Here is a 13,509-nt window from a genome sequence, read left to right as displayed (position 1 = left end):
TTACATTTTAGGATTAGTGATGATTGAGAACTAAAATGCTCGAGTGCTCTGTACTCGAATCGAGAATATCGGATGCTCGGACATGCTCGACTCGAGTAAGGGGCATAATGGAAGTGAATGTAAAACTCAAGCACCTCTCTCTTTCTCGCTGTCTCCAGAGTTCTACAGGTCACAAAAAGTCCATCTGACAGAGGAGTCCCTGCGCTCCCAGCTGGGGAACACCCCACTTTAGTGCTTCGTGTGGCTTACTTGGACCCGTGCACTCGAGCGCCAAGCGATACTTGGTACTGCTCGATACTCGATTGAGCACCTCTATGCTTGATCGAATATCAAGAAGTGCCAAGCTTGCTTGTCCAACACTTATTAGGATATCTGACACTTCTGCGGAAAACATCCTGTAAGTATACAAAGTGAAAAAATAAAGAGCTCTCCAGAGACAGAAGGGAAAAACAGTGCAAGTCCTTGTTCACCCACATGAGCAGTGGGAATTAAGGACTCGCACTTTTATCCATGGAGTGCTGCCTCTACTCACTTGATTTGACACTTTTGGGGAGCCATTTTGTGCTGTATTGTTGTATTGGACACCATTAGGGGGGTAATTTTTGCTCCACTGTGGTATATGTTGCTAGGGAGTATTACTGTATGTGTGCAGCATGATAGTGTTTGCACCGTTGGGGGTAATATTAGCACCACATTGTGGTTTTGGGCTGTTGTATCAGTTCACTAGTGAACCCACAGTATCACCATGGAGTGGCTAGAGAATCCAGAGTCCATAAAGTTTGAGAAGTCCTGGTATAAACTGTATTTACGGTTTCCAGTTATGTATCTTGAAAATTAAATCTAAAATAAAATATGCCAGACATGAAAAAAAAAAATCATCGTTTTGTTAAAAATTGGACATTCAATTTAACCCATTATCTACCAATGTCCTTTTTTTGGGACGCCTAATCTTTAGCTTCTAGCAACTAAGATTTTATAATTTTTATAATTAGGTCCAATTTTTTGTGTTGTGTTTTTAAAATGAATGTTTTCAAAACAGGAAATCATGTCATTGTCATTTTTAATTGAATATTTGGACGCCCTTTTCTGAAAAGTCCGTACTTGTAAACATTTTGCAAATTATGTTTCTGATTCATTAGGACCCAAATCATTAAAAATCTGTCATTTAAAAAAAAAAAAGAAAATAGCTAATTTGGCAAGTAATTTGTTAAAGCCTAAAACCTTTGTATAAAAAATGAAGTTTGGACCTGGAATCTTCTCATTTCCTTTTGTGAATTACAAACATAAAGAGGCAGAATAATGGTTAGAATATGTAATGTATGATGTGGTTATGCAGTCACGTCATGTCCGCGAGGCTGCTGTAAGATTTTACTATTAAGGGTATAAATGATTTAGGACAGTATGGCTGTAATGACACAGAAAAGGGATATAAATTAAACAAGCATATAAGAAGGATTACCAAGACACTTCTGTTGAATGCTAAAGTCATTTTATCTTGGTCCAACTAGCTCAAGGACAAACAACGACAAGGAATGACTTCATAAATCATATTTAAGCCCCATAAATCAAAAATAAAACGTGTATTTTTTAGCACCTTATTTCACTGTCTTTTGCTCAAAGTAATTTGACCTCCATGGTCATGAATAGAAAATGCTTTGTTAACAAGATGTCCATAAATGAAGGTTTAGATGTATAAATATTGTATTCACGGTGGTAGAGGATATGATATAAGAGACAACGAACATTGAGTCATAAATCGGGATCCTTAATTGTTATTGATGAAGTGAGATACTGTACAGGCAAGAAATGGTATCATTTCCTAAGGCAAAGGGATTCTTTCAGGTCATCAGTCTTTGATCAGTGGAGGCCCAATTACCCATCCTAGAGGGTAAAAATGCAGAACAGCCAAACGACACATCCGAGAAAATCCTACAACCCATGCCGCCTTCTAAAGACCATAAATAATAGTGCTGAATAAAAAGTCCCATATCTATAGAACAGTATGGTGGATGTTAAAAACCAGATATATAATATAGTAGTACAGAGCTAGGCAAACTGCGGCCTGCAGGCCAGGACAGCCAAAGGACTTTATGCAGTGGCTTCCCATGTCTCACTTTCCCTGGTATCTGCATCCTCAGCATTCAGATACCAGTAAAGATAACGATGGAACAGGGAGCCATCAGTTACGTCTTCCATCATTGATCCTGTGCAAAGAGCGCAATGGCATCATTGCTTTGCATCAGCTGTGCCTGAGTACACAACGCATGCAGGAGCCCAGGGGGATCAGGGTGACTTGAGTAGTTTTTTTTTACATCATTCTATGGGTGGGGGGAGTGGCACTGTGGGACATAATTCTGAGTGGGGTTGTTAGGGGACATAATACTGTGTGAGGGGATTGTTTGTGACATCATTCTGAGTGGGGGTTGTGTGGGGACATAATACTTTGTAAGAGAGTTGTGTGGGGACATTATTCTGAGTGGGGGAATGTATGGGGATATAATTTTAAGGGACGACTGTGTGAGTACATAATACTGTGTAAAGGGACTGTGTGGGGACACAGTACTGTGTAAGGGGGCAGTGTGGGGACATCATTCTGATTGTGGGGTTGTATGAGAACAGGATTTTGAGTGGGGGGCTGTATGGGGATATCATTTTAAGGGTGGCTGTGTGGGGGCATAGTACTGTGTAAGGAGACTGTGTGGACATAGTACTTTGTAAGGAGGCCATGTAGGAACTTCATGTAGGGCTGTGTGGTCTATCAGAATAAAATGAAAGGCACAATAAATTCAGTAGGCACCAGTATAATTTTATGACTTGTATCACAGGAAATCACATGTGATGTTTTTGCATAGTGTTGTATCTCACCTGGTGAGGTGGATCCTATCAGGCATAAATTAATGCCATGGGTGCAGCAGGTGACGAGGTTGAGTTCTGAAGGTGAGTAGAATTACTGCACTGATGTAGCATAGTTCAATATTTCAGAGGGAACACTGGCAATTTGGCAGAGACCAGAGAGAGATAAGTGGAGAGGCACACAGAATCAATATTTGGCATTAGCTTTTGTCTAAGGGATAGCATTTCTCCTTATGGAGAGTGACATGTCTGATATGCCAGTGTAAGGAGACCTATAGAGTATGCAATGCTCCTCTGGGAAATTGCAAATGCAAATTTCTGAGAGTCAGAGGACTCGAACTGTAGTGCCATCCTGAAACGTGTTTGCAAATAGAGATTCCGGTTTGGCTTTTATCCTACATCCAATAGGGGTTCAAGTCCTCTTCCTCTCTGAAGAGGCAATATGTATATTTAGCTTTGATGTGATGCGGAGTCACGTTACATGAAGTCATAAAATAGCCCCCTTAAAATTCTGCTGGAGCAGGAGCAGCAGAGGCTGGAGCAGAATTTGGCAATGTACGTATATTTATTTTAGGCACAAATGCAGAAACGTTAAAATTCTGGAAAATCTCTGTACATATATTTCCCATTATGAATACATTATTCCAGTGGTAAGACACAGTATATAATATGTCATTCTATAGTGTATTAATATTTTGTAGTGGTTATATATATATATATATATATATATATATATATATATATATATATATATATATATATACACTCACCGGCCACTTTATTAGGTACACCATGCTAGTAACGGGTTGGACCCCCTTTTGCCTTCAGAACTGCCTCAATTCTTCGTGGCATAGATTCAACAAGGTGCTGGAAGCATTCCTCAGAGATTTTGGTCCATATTGACATGATGGCATCACACAGTTGCCGCAGATTTGTCGGCTGCACATCCCAAAGATGCTCCATACAAGGCAGGATGGATCCATGCTTTCATGTTGTTTACGCCAAATTCTGACCCTACCATCCGAATGTCGCAGCAGAAATCGAGACTCATCAGACCAAGCAACGTTTTTCCAATCTTCTACTGTCCAATTTCGATGAGCTTGTACAAATTGTAGCCTCAGTTTCCTGTTCTTAGCTGAAAGGAGTGGTACCCGGTGTGGTCTTCTGCTGCTGTAGCCCATCTGCCTCAAAGTTCGACGCACTGTGCATTCAGAGATGCTCTTAGGCCTACCTTGGTTGTAACGGGTGGCGATTTGAGTCACTGTTGCCTTTCTATCAGCTCGAACCAGTCTGCCCATTCTCCTCTGACCTCTGGCATCAACAAGGCATTTCCGCCCACAGAACTGCCGCTCACTGGATTTTTTTTCTTTTTCGGACCATTCTCTGTAAACCCTAGAGATGGTTGTGCGTGAAAATCCCAGTAGATCAGCAGTTTCTGAAATACTCAGACCAGCCCTTCTGGCACCAACAACCATGCCACGTTCAAAGGCACTCAAATCACCTTTCTTCCCCATACTGATGCTCGGTTTGAACTGCAGGAGATTGTCTTGACCATGTCTACATGCCTAAATGCACTGAGTTGCCGCCATGTGATTGGCTGATTAGAAATTAAGTGTTAACAAGAAGTTGGACAGGTGTACCTAATAAAGTGGCCAGTGAGTGTATATGTATATATATATATACCGTATATATATATATATATATATATATATATATATATATATATACACACACTCAGCGGTGAAACTGCACCACCAGTCATGGAATTATGGAAGTCGCAGTATGGATAGACATGTTACTGATGGGCAGATGATAGAAAAATGGAAACTAAATTTTCAAACTATCTCAATTTATTCAGTATCCTGCATAAGTGCCACACACAGAAATCCCTGCACTTACACACTTTGTAATGTTATCAATTAGGTCACTACTGGTTGTGTGAGGAATGTTCTGCCGTGCTAAAAGTACTTGGGCAAATCATCAAGATCCACTGTTGGCAGCTTCTTTTGCAATTGGCAACCAATGATGTCCCAGATGTGCTCAGTAGGAGACAAGTCCAGAGACACTGCAGGCCGTGTAGCACGATTATACACAGTGTCTCTACACAGTGTCTCTATATATACACAGTATATCACAAAAGTGAGTACACCCCCCACTTTTTTGTAAACATTTTATTATATCTTTTCATGGGACCACACTGAAGATCTGACACTTTTATACAACGTAAAGTAATCAGTGTACAGCTTGTATAACAGTGTACATTTGGTGTGCCCTTTAAATAACTCAGCTCACTGTTGTGAATTCCGTTCTCGGGCTCCCTCCTGTGGTCATGAGTGGTACTGTGTGAGTTCTGTTCTTGGGCTCCCTCTTGTGGCCTTTAGCGTTACGGCTGGTCTGTAGGTGGCTCAGCTGTCTCGTTTCCTGCCTATTTAATTCACCTGGACCTTTACTGGTTGCCTGCTGTCATTGTATTCAGTTCTGGTTCTGATCTTTGCTGGACAACACTGGTGACCTGTCTCCTCCTAGAGAAGCTAAGTCTTGCTAGTTCATTTGCTCATTGTTTCATTGAAAATGTTTCTCACTATATGTTGAGTTCTGTCCAGCTTGCTTATATGTGATTTCTCGCTTGCTGGTAGCTCTGGGGTGCTGAGTTGCGCCCCTCACATCGTGAGTCGGTGTGGGGGTTCTCGCATTCTCTGCGTGGATATTTTTGTTAGCTTTTTACTGACCGCACAGATCCCTCGCTATCTTCTGACTATTTAGTATTAGCGGGCCTCATTTGCTAAAACCTGTTTTCATTTCTACGTTTGTGCTTTCCCCTTAACTCACCGTTATTATTTGTGGGGGGCTGTCTAAACTTTGGGGTTATTTCTCTGAGGCAAGTGAGGTCTTTGCTTTCTCTCTAGGGGTAGTTAGTTTTCTCAGGCTGTGAAGAGGCGTCTAGGTTTTTAGGAACGCTCCACGGCTGCCTTTAGTGTGTTTGGATAGGATCAGGGTCGCGGTCAGTATAGTTACCACATCCCCAAAACTGGTCCTATTATTTTGGCTTAGCTACTTGGTCAGTTTGTGATCCTTACCACCAGGATCCATAACAGTACAGCAGACCACTAATGTGTTAATGCATCGCCGAAGAGGGATAAGAGAAATCCTGAGGTCATTTTTTTTTCTCTGCAGTGTGTTTTGCTTCTCTCCTCCCCTTAATCTCTGGGTGGTTCAGAAATCAGCTGCAGATATGGACATTCAGAGTCTGTCCTCTAGTGTGGATCATCTCTCTGCAAGGGTACAAAGCATACAGGATTATGTAATTCACAGTCCTATGTCCGAGCCTAAAATACCTATTCCTGAGTTATTCTCTGGAGATCGATCTAGGTTTTTGAACTTTAAGAATAATTGTAAGTTGTTTCTTTCTCTGAGACCTCGTTCCTCCGGTTACACTGTTCAACAAGTTAAAATTGTTATTTCTTTGTTACGTGGTGACCCTCAAGATTGGGCATTCTCACTGGTGCCAGGAGATCCTGCATTGCTAAATGTGGATGCGTTTTTTCTGGCGCTCGGATTGCTCTATGAGGAACCTAATCTGGTAGACCAAGCAGAAAAGGTTTTGCTGACTCTTTCTCAGGGTCAGGATGAAGCAGAGGTTTACTGCCAGAAGTTCAGAAAATGGTCTGTACTCACTCAGAATGAGTGTGCCCTGGCAGCGATTTTCAGAAAGGGTCTTTCTGAGGCCCTCAAGGATGTTATGGTGGGGTTCCCCACGCCTGTGGGTCTGAATGAGTCAATGTCTTTGGCCATTCAGGTTGATCGGCGTTTGCGGGAGCGCAAACCTGTGCACCATCTGGCGGTATTTTCTGAACAGAAGCCTGAATCTATGCAATGTGACAGGATTCTGTCCAGAATTGAACGGCAAAATCACAGACGTCAGAATGGGTTGTGCTTTTACTGTGGTGATTCTGCTCATGTTATCTCAGCATGCTCTAAGCGCACAAAAAACTTTGCTAAGTCTGTCACCATTGGTACTGTACAGCCTAAATTCATTTTGTCTGTTACTTTGATTTGCTCTCTGTCATCCTACTCAGTTATGGCTTTTGTGGATTCAGGTGCTGCCCTGAATTTGATGGATTTGTCTTTTGCCAGGCGCTGTGGTTTTGTCTTGGAGCCTTTACAATTCCCTATTCCACTAAAGGGAATTGATGCTACTCCATTGGCCAAGAATAAACCTCAGTACTGGACTCAAGTGACCATGTGCATGACTCCTGCACATCAGGAGATGATCCGCTTTCTTGTGTTGCATAATTTGCATGATGTTGTCGTGTTGGGTCTGCCATGGCTGCAGGCTCATAATCCAGTCCTGGATTGGAAAGCAATGTCTGTATCAAGTTGGGGTTGCCAGGGAATTCATGGCGATGCTCCTTTGGTGTCAATTGCTTCTTCTACTCTTTCTGAAGTCCCTGAATTTTTGTCGGACTATCAGGATGTATTTGATGAGCCCAAATCCAGTGCCCTACCTCCTCATAGGGATTGTGATTGTGCTATAAATTTGATTCCTGGTAGTAAGTTCCCTAAGGGATGACTTTTTAATTTATCTGTACGAGAACATGCCGCTATGCGGAGTTATATAAAGGAGTCTTTGGAGAAGGGGCATATTCGCCCGTCCTCGTCCCCTTTGGGTGCGGGGTTCTTTTTTGTGGCCAAGAAGGATGGTTCTCTGAGACCCTGTATAGAATATCGCCTTCTAAATAACATCACGGTCAAATTTCAGTACCCTTTGCCTCTACTGTCTGATCTGTTTGCTCGGATTAAGGGGTCCAGTTGGTTCACCAAGATAGATCTTCGTGGAGCATATAATCTTGTGCGTATTAAGCAGGGTGATGAATGGAAAACAGCATTTAATACGCCCGAAGGCCATTTTGAGTACTTGGTGATGCCTTTTGGGCTTTCTAATGCCCCTTCTGTGTTCCAGTCCTTCATGCACGACATCTTCCGAGAGTATCTGGATAGATTTATGATTGTGTACCTGGATGATATTTTGGTCTTTTCTGATGACTGGGAATCTCATGTGAAGCAGGTCAGGAAGGTATTTCAGGTCCTGCGAGCCAATGCCTTGTTTGTGAAGGGCTCTAAATATCTCTTTGGAGTCCAGAAGGTTTCCTTTTTGGGCTTTATTTTTTCTCCTTCTACTATTGAGATGGATCCAGTCAAGGTCCAGGCTATTCATGACTGGACTCAACCTACATCGGTGAAGAGTCTTCAGAAGTTCTTGGGTTTTGCTAATTTTTACCGTCGCTTCATCACTAATTTCTCCAGTGTGGTTAAGCCTTTGACGGATTTGACCAAGAAGGGTTCTGATGTGACGAATTGGTCTCCTGCGGCCGTGGAGGCCTTTCAGGAGCTGAAACGTCGGTTTTCTTTGGCTCCTGTTTTGCATCAGCCGGATGTCTCTCTTCCCTTCCAGGTCGAAGTTGATGCTTCTGAGATTGGAGCTGGGGCTGTCTTGTCGCAGAAAAGCTCTGATGGCTCTGTGATGAGACCATGTGCTTTCTTTTCAAGAAAGTTTTCGCCTGCCGAGCGGAATTATGACATTGGTAATCGGGAGTTGTTGGCAATGAAGTGGGCATTTGAGGAGTGGCGACATTGGCTTGAGGGAGCCAAACATCATGTGGTGGTCTTGACGGATCACAAGAATTTGACTTATCTCGAGTCTTCCAAGCGGCTAAATCCTAGACAGGCTCGTTGGTCGCTGTTTTTCTCCCGTTTCGATTTCGTGGTTTCGTACCTTCCGGGTTCGAAGAACTTGAAGGCTGATGCCCTTTCTAGGAGTTTTGTGCCTGACTCTCCGGGAGTTTCGGAACCGGCTGGTATCCTCAGAGAGGGGGTGATTTTGTCTGCCATCTCCCCTGATTTGCGACGGGTGCTGCAGGAGTTTCAGGCCGATAGACCTGACCGTTGTCCTCCGGAGAGACTGTTTGTCCCGGATAGATGGACCAGTAAAGTCATTTCTGAGGTTCATTCTTCAGTGTTGGCGGGTCATCCTGGGATTTTTGGCACCAGGGATTTGGTGGCTAGGTCCTTTTGGTGGCCTTCTTTGTCGCGGGATGTGCGCTCCTTTGTGCAGTCCTGTGGGATTTGTGCTCGGGCCAAGCTTTGCTGTTCTCGTGCCAGTGGATTGCTTTTGCCCTTGCCCGTCCCGAAGAGGCCCTGGACGCACATTTCCATGGATTTTATTTTGGATCTTCCAGTCTCTCAGAGAATGTCTGTCATCTGGGTAGTTTGTGATCGTTTTTCTAAAATGGTCCATTTGGTTCCCTTGCCTAAGCTGCCTTCCTCCTCCGATTTGGTTCCACTGTTCTTTCAGAATGTGGTTCGTTTGCATGGTATTCCGGAGAACATTGTGTCTGACAGAGGATCCCAGTTTGTGTCCAGATTTTGGTGGTCCTTTTGTGCTAAGATGGGCATTGAATTATCTTTTTCGTCGGCCTTCCATCCTCAGACGAATGGCCAAACTGAAGGAACTAATCAGACCTTGGAAACTTCTCTGAGATGTTTTGTTTCTGCTGATCAGGATGATTGGGTGACTTTTTTGCCTTTGGCTGAGTTCGCTCTCAATAATCGGGCTAGTTCTGCTACTTTGGTTTCGCCTTTTTTTTGCAATTCTGGTTTTCATCCTCGTTTTTCCTCGGGTCAGGTTGAGCCTTCTGACTGTCCTGGGGTGGATTCTGTGGTAGATAGGTTACAGCAGATTTGGAACCACGTGGTGGACAATTTGACGCTGCCACAAGAGAAGGCTCAGCGCTTTGCCAACCGCCGTCGCTGTGTGGGTCCCCGACTTCGTGTGGGGGATTTGGTATGGTTGTCTTCTCGTTATGTTCCTATGAAGGTTTCCTCTCCTAAATTCAAGCCTCGGTTCATCGGTCCTTATAAGATTCTCGAAATCCTCAACCCTGTGTCATTTCGTTTGGACCTCCCAGCATCGTTTGCCATTCATAATGTGTTCCATAGGTCTTTGTTGCGGAGGTATGTGGTGCCAGTGGTTCCTTCTGTGGATCCTCCTGCTCCGGTCTTGGTCGAGGGAGAATTGGAGTATGTGGTGGAGAAGATCTTGGATTCTCGTGTTTCAAGACGGAAGCTTCAGTACTTAGTCAAATGGAAGGGCTATGGTCAGGAGGATAATTCCTGGGTTGTCGCCTCTGATGTCCATGCGGCCGATTTGGTTTGTGCATTTCATTTGGCTCGTCCTGATCGGCCTGGGGGCTCTGGTGAGGGTTCGGTGACCCCTCCTCAAGGGGGGGGTACTGTTGTGAATTCCGTTCTCGGGCTCCCTCCTGTGGTCATGAGTGGTACTGTGTGAGTTCTGTTCTTGGGCTCCCTCTTGTGGCCTTTAGCGTTACGGCTGGTCTGTAGGTGGCTCAGCTGTCTCGTTTCCTGCCTATTTAATTCACCTGGACCTTTACTGGTTGCCTGCTGTCGTTGTATTCAGTTCTGGTTCTGATCTTTGCTGGACAACACTGGTGACCTGTCTCCTCCTAGAGAAGCTAAGTCTTGCTAGTTCATTTGCTCATTGTTTCATTGAAAATGTTTCTCACTATATGTTGAGTTCTGTCCAGCTTGCTTATATGTGATTTCTCGCTTGCTGGTAGCTCTGGGGTGCTGAGTTGCGCCCCTCACATCGTGAGTCGGTGTGGGGGTTCTCGCATTCTCTGCGTGGATATTTTTGTTAGCTTTTTACTGACCGCACAGATCCCTCGCTATCTTCTGACTATTTAGTATTAGCGGGCCTCATTTGCTAAAACCTGTTTTCATTTCTACGTTTGTGCTTTCCCCTTAACTCACCGTTATTATTTGTGGGGGGCTGTCTAAACTTTGGGGTTATTTCTCTGAGGCAAGTGAGGTCTTTGCTTTCTCTCTAGGGGTAGTTAGTTTTCTCAGGCTGTGAAGAGGCGTCTAGGTTTTTAGGAACGCTCCACGGCTGCCTTTAGTGTGTTTGGATAGGATCAGGGTCGCGGTCAGTATAGTTACCACATCCCCAAAGCTGGTCCTATTATTTTGGCTTACCTACTTGGTCAGTTTGTGATCCTTACCACCAGGATCCATAACAGCTCACAGCCATTGAAATCTAAACAAAAGTGAGTACACCTTTAAGTGAAAATGGCCAAATTGTGCCCAATGGGCTCTTTTACCCCCCCTCCCCCCCATGTCATGTTACTCATTAGTGTTAGAAAGTCTTGGGTGTGAATGGGGGCAGGTATGGTAAATTTGGTGTTATCGCTCTCACACTCTCTCTTACCGGTCATTGGAAGTTCAACATGGCTCTACAGCCATTGTTGCTCTACAGAAAGAGGGGTGTACTCACTTTTGTTTTTGCCCTCTAAGATCGACATTTTTTTTTTCTCCTTTCATTTGATTTAGTCGTTTTTGTGCAAGGTACTATGTCAGCACCTTGTAGAGAATGTGCTGCTACATCAATTTAGGGTTAAATGCTGAACACCGTCATTTAATTTATGCTGTTATGACAATCTTATGAAAATAAAAAAGCATGAAAAATGCAAAAAAGATAAATAATAAAATGAAATAAAACAAATGCATTCTTGGTAACAACTGGACAAAACAAGTCAATTTGTCATGGCTGGAGTATTTAGATAAAAGACTCAGGCATTAAACTGACTATTTGCCCCAAGTAAAAGTAAGCCTAGCGATGACGGATGACATCTTCATTGTCAGTTATCATTCTCTGCACATGGCACTTACTCTATTACTTCCATTTCTCTCCATGCATTCCCCGGGAGGTGAAGAACAGGTGTAATTGCACAATATTACAATCATGTTCCAGCAAATACTTGTGCTGTTTATATCCGGATATATTTAATAATTCTATATGAAAATAGCTCATCATGCCGCTGTCCTCTCACATGTCACACCGAGCTCAGATTTTGCATTTTCACTTGAAATAGATAATCCGAACACGTCCAGACTGGAGATGCCAATAATTTATTTCCCGTGTTCTCAGCTGGAAGTGAAAGAGCTCATCCTGACAGTATCGGGTGCCCTTGAAATGACATCCAGTAGTTCTCTGTTCTGGAAAAGGATTAGGTCACATATACAACAAAATCTTTTACTACCCCAAAAAAGAATATCCAAGGCTCCATGCAATGTTCAGTAAAGTGTACTTCTAATATCAGAAACCATGTTATATGTCATAGTCGCATGTCAGAAGTTATGGTCGATGCTATGAAGAGTGTAATACAGCGGTGTTCATACAGTGCGATAGAGAGGCAGTGACCCAAGAGAGTTCAACATAAAACGTATTTATTTCCAAAAACTCACAAACGAAGGTAAACATTGTCCTCTGGTTCACAGCCGGGTCATCCAAACAGTCGGCATCAAAAGATGTTACCGTGGGCAATTACACCGCTGTAACCCTCTTGGGTGAGTCAGAATTTTTTTTTTCCTTGGCTCTGTGTTAAACTCACAAAGGCCTGTATCGCATAGAGCCTCCTGCTCTGCAGCTTACAAATAAAACATTGACACACCCAAAGCCCAACTCAAAGTTTAAATGTGAATCGTGGACATGGGCTACTCCGAAAACTTGGAGTGAAGGGAGAGATTCACTACACTACCAAACCTGCAAATCTCTCCAAAAAATAAAAGCCCATGTTGGGTTTTCCTAAAAATCTGACTTGGTCAAATAGTTTGACCAAATACAGACTCTCTTTTATTCTGCCTTGTAAACACAGGCGTAGCTGTGATTACAATGCACTCCAGCGTTTTCAATATACCTCTATGTGCATTGTAGGGAATAAATAATGGTCCTCGTATATGAATCCCCTCGGTGCCTCACAAGAGGCATAACGTTCGTGGTCACTGAGGGCTCTACCACGAGCGGGACTGTGGGGGAATGGAGCACACTGATGCCAGTGCTAATTTCACATGGATGTGCGCCTGCGGATGCACATTCAGCTGAAATGTATTGCAGCACAGCAACCCACCGGCTCCCTTCAGTGCAATACACACTGCCAGCCAGTCAGAGGCCGGCAACAGACATTGGCTTGTTCATCACGTAGGCTCTACTGATTAAAGATTCATGGTGTATACCTACAGCAAGTATCAAAACTAATGTTATAGGATGCAATTCAAAATGACATTGTGTCCTACAGAATTCAGTACGTACATCTTCTAAACAGCAGTCGGTACACTGATGAAGGTCGTAACATGACCGAAACATTTGGGTTGTATGTACTACATTTTGGATTGCATTACATTTTTTTCATGTCATCAGCTGAGTGCCAAGTTTATTAATTACACATTTTGGTTTGGGACCCTATTTGAGCACATTTTACAGTTGTGCCATGCTATATTACTACTATTATTGTAGGATGAGACCCAGATTAGGGTACATTGTTAAAAGGGGAGCAGGATGGGGGACATTATTACTGGAAGGGGCCCAGGATGGAGGAGATTATTACAGGAAGGAGCCAGGATTGGGGACATTATTACTAGAAGGAGCCCAGGATTGTGGAAATTATTACAGGAAGGAGCCAGGATGGGTGACATTATTATTGGAAGGGGCCCAGGATGGCAAGCATCATACCAGGATTGGGGACATTATTCCAGGATGGGGGGATTGTGCCAGGATAGGGTACATTATACCAGGATGGGTGAAGT

The sequence above is a fragment of the Ranitomeya variabilis genome, chromosome 3, assembly GCF_051348905.1.
Source record: "Ranitomeya variabilis isolate aRanVar5 chromosome 3, aRanVar5.hap1, whole genome shotgun sequence".
NCBI classification, from domain to species: Eukaryota; Metazoa; Chordata; class Amphibia; order Anura; family Dendrobatidae; genus Ranitomeya; species Ranitomeya variabilis.
The sequence above is the reverse complement of the archived record's forward strand: the minus strand, read 5'-3'. Positions refer to the sequence as shown.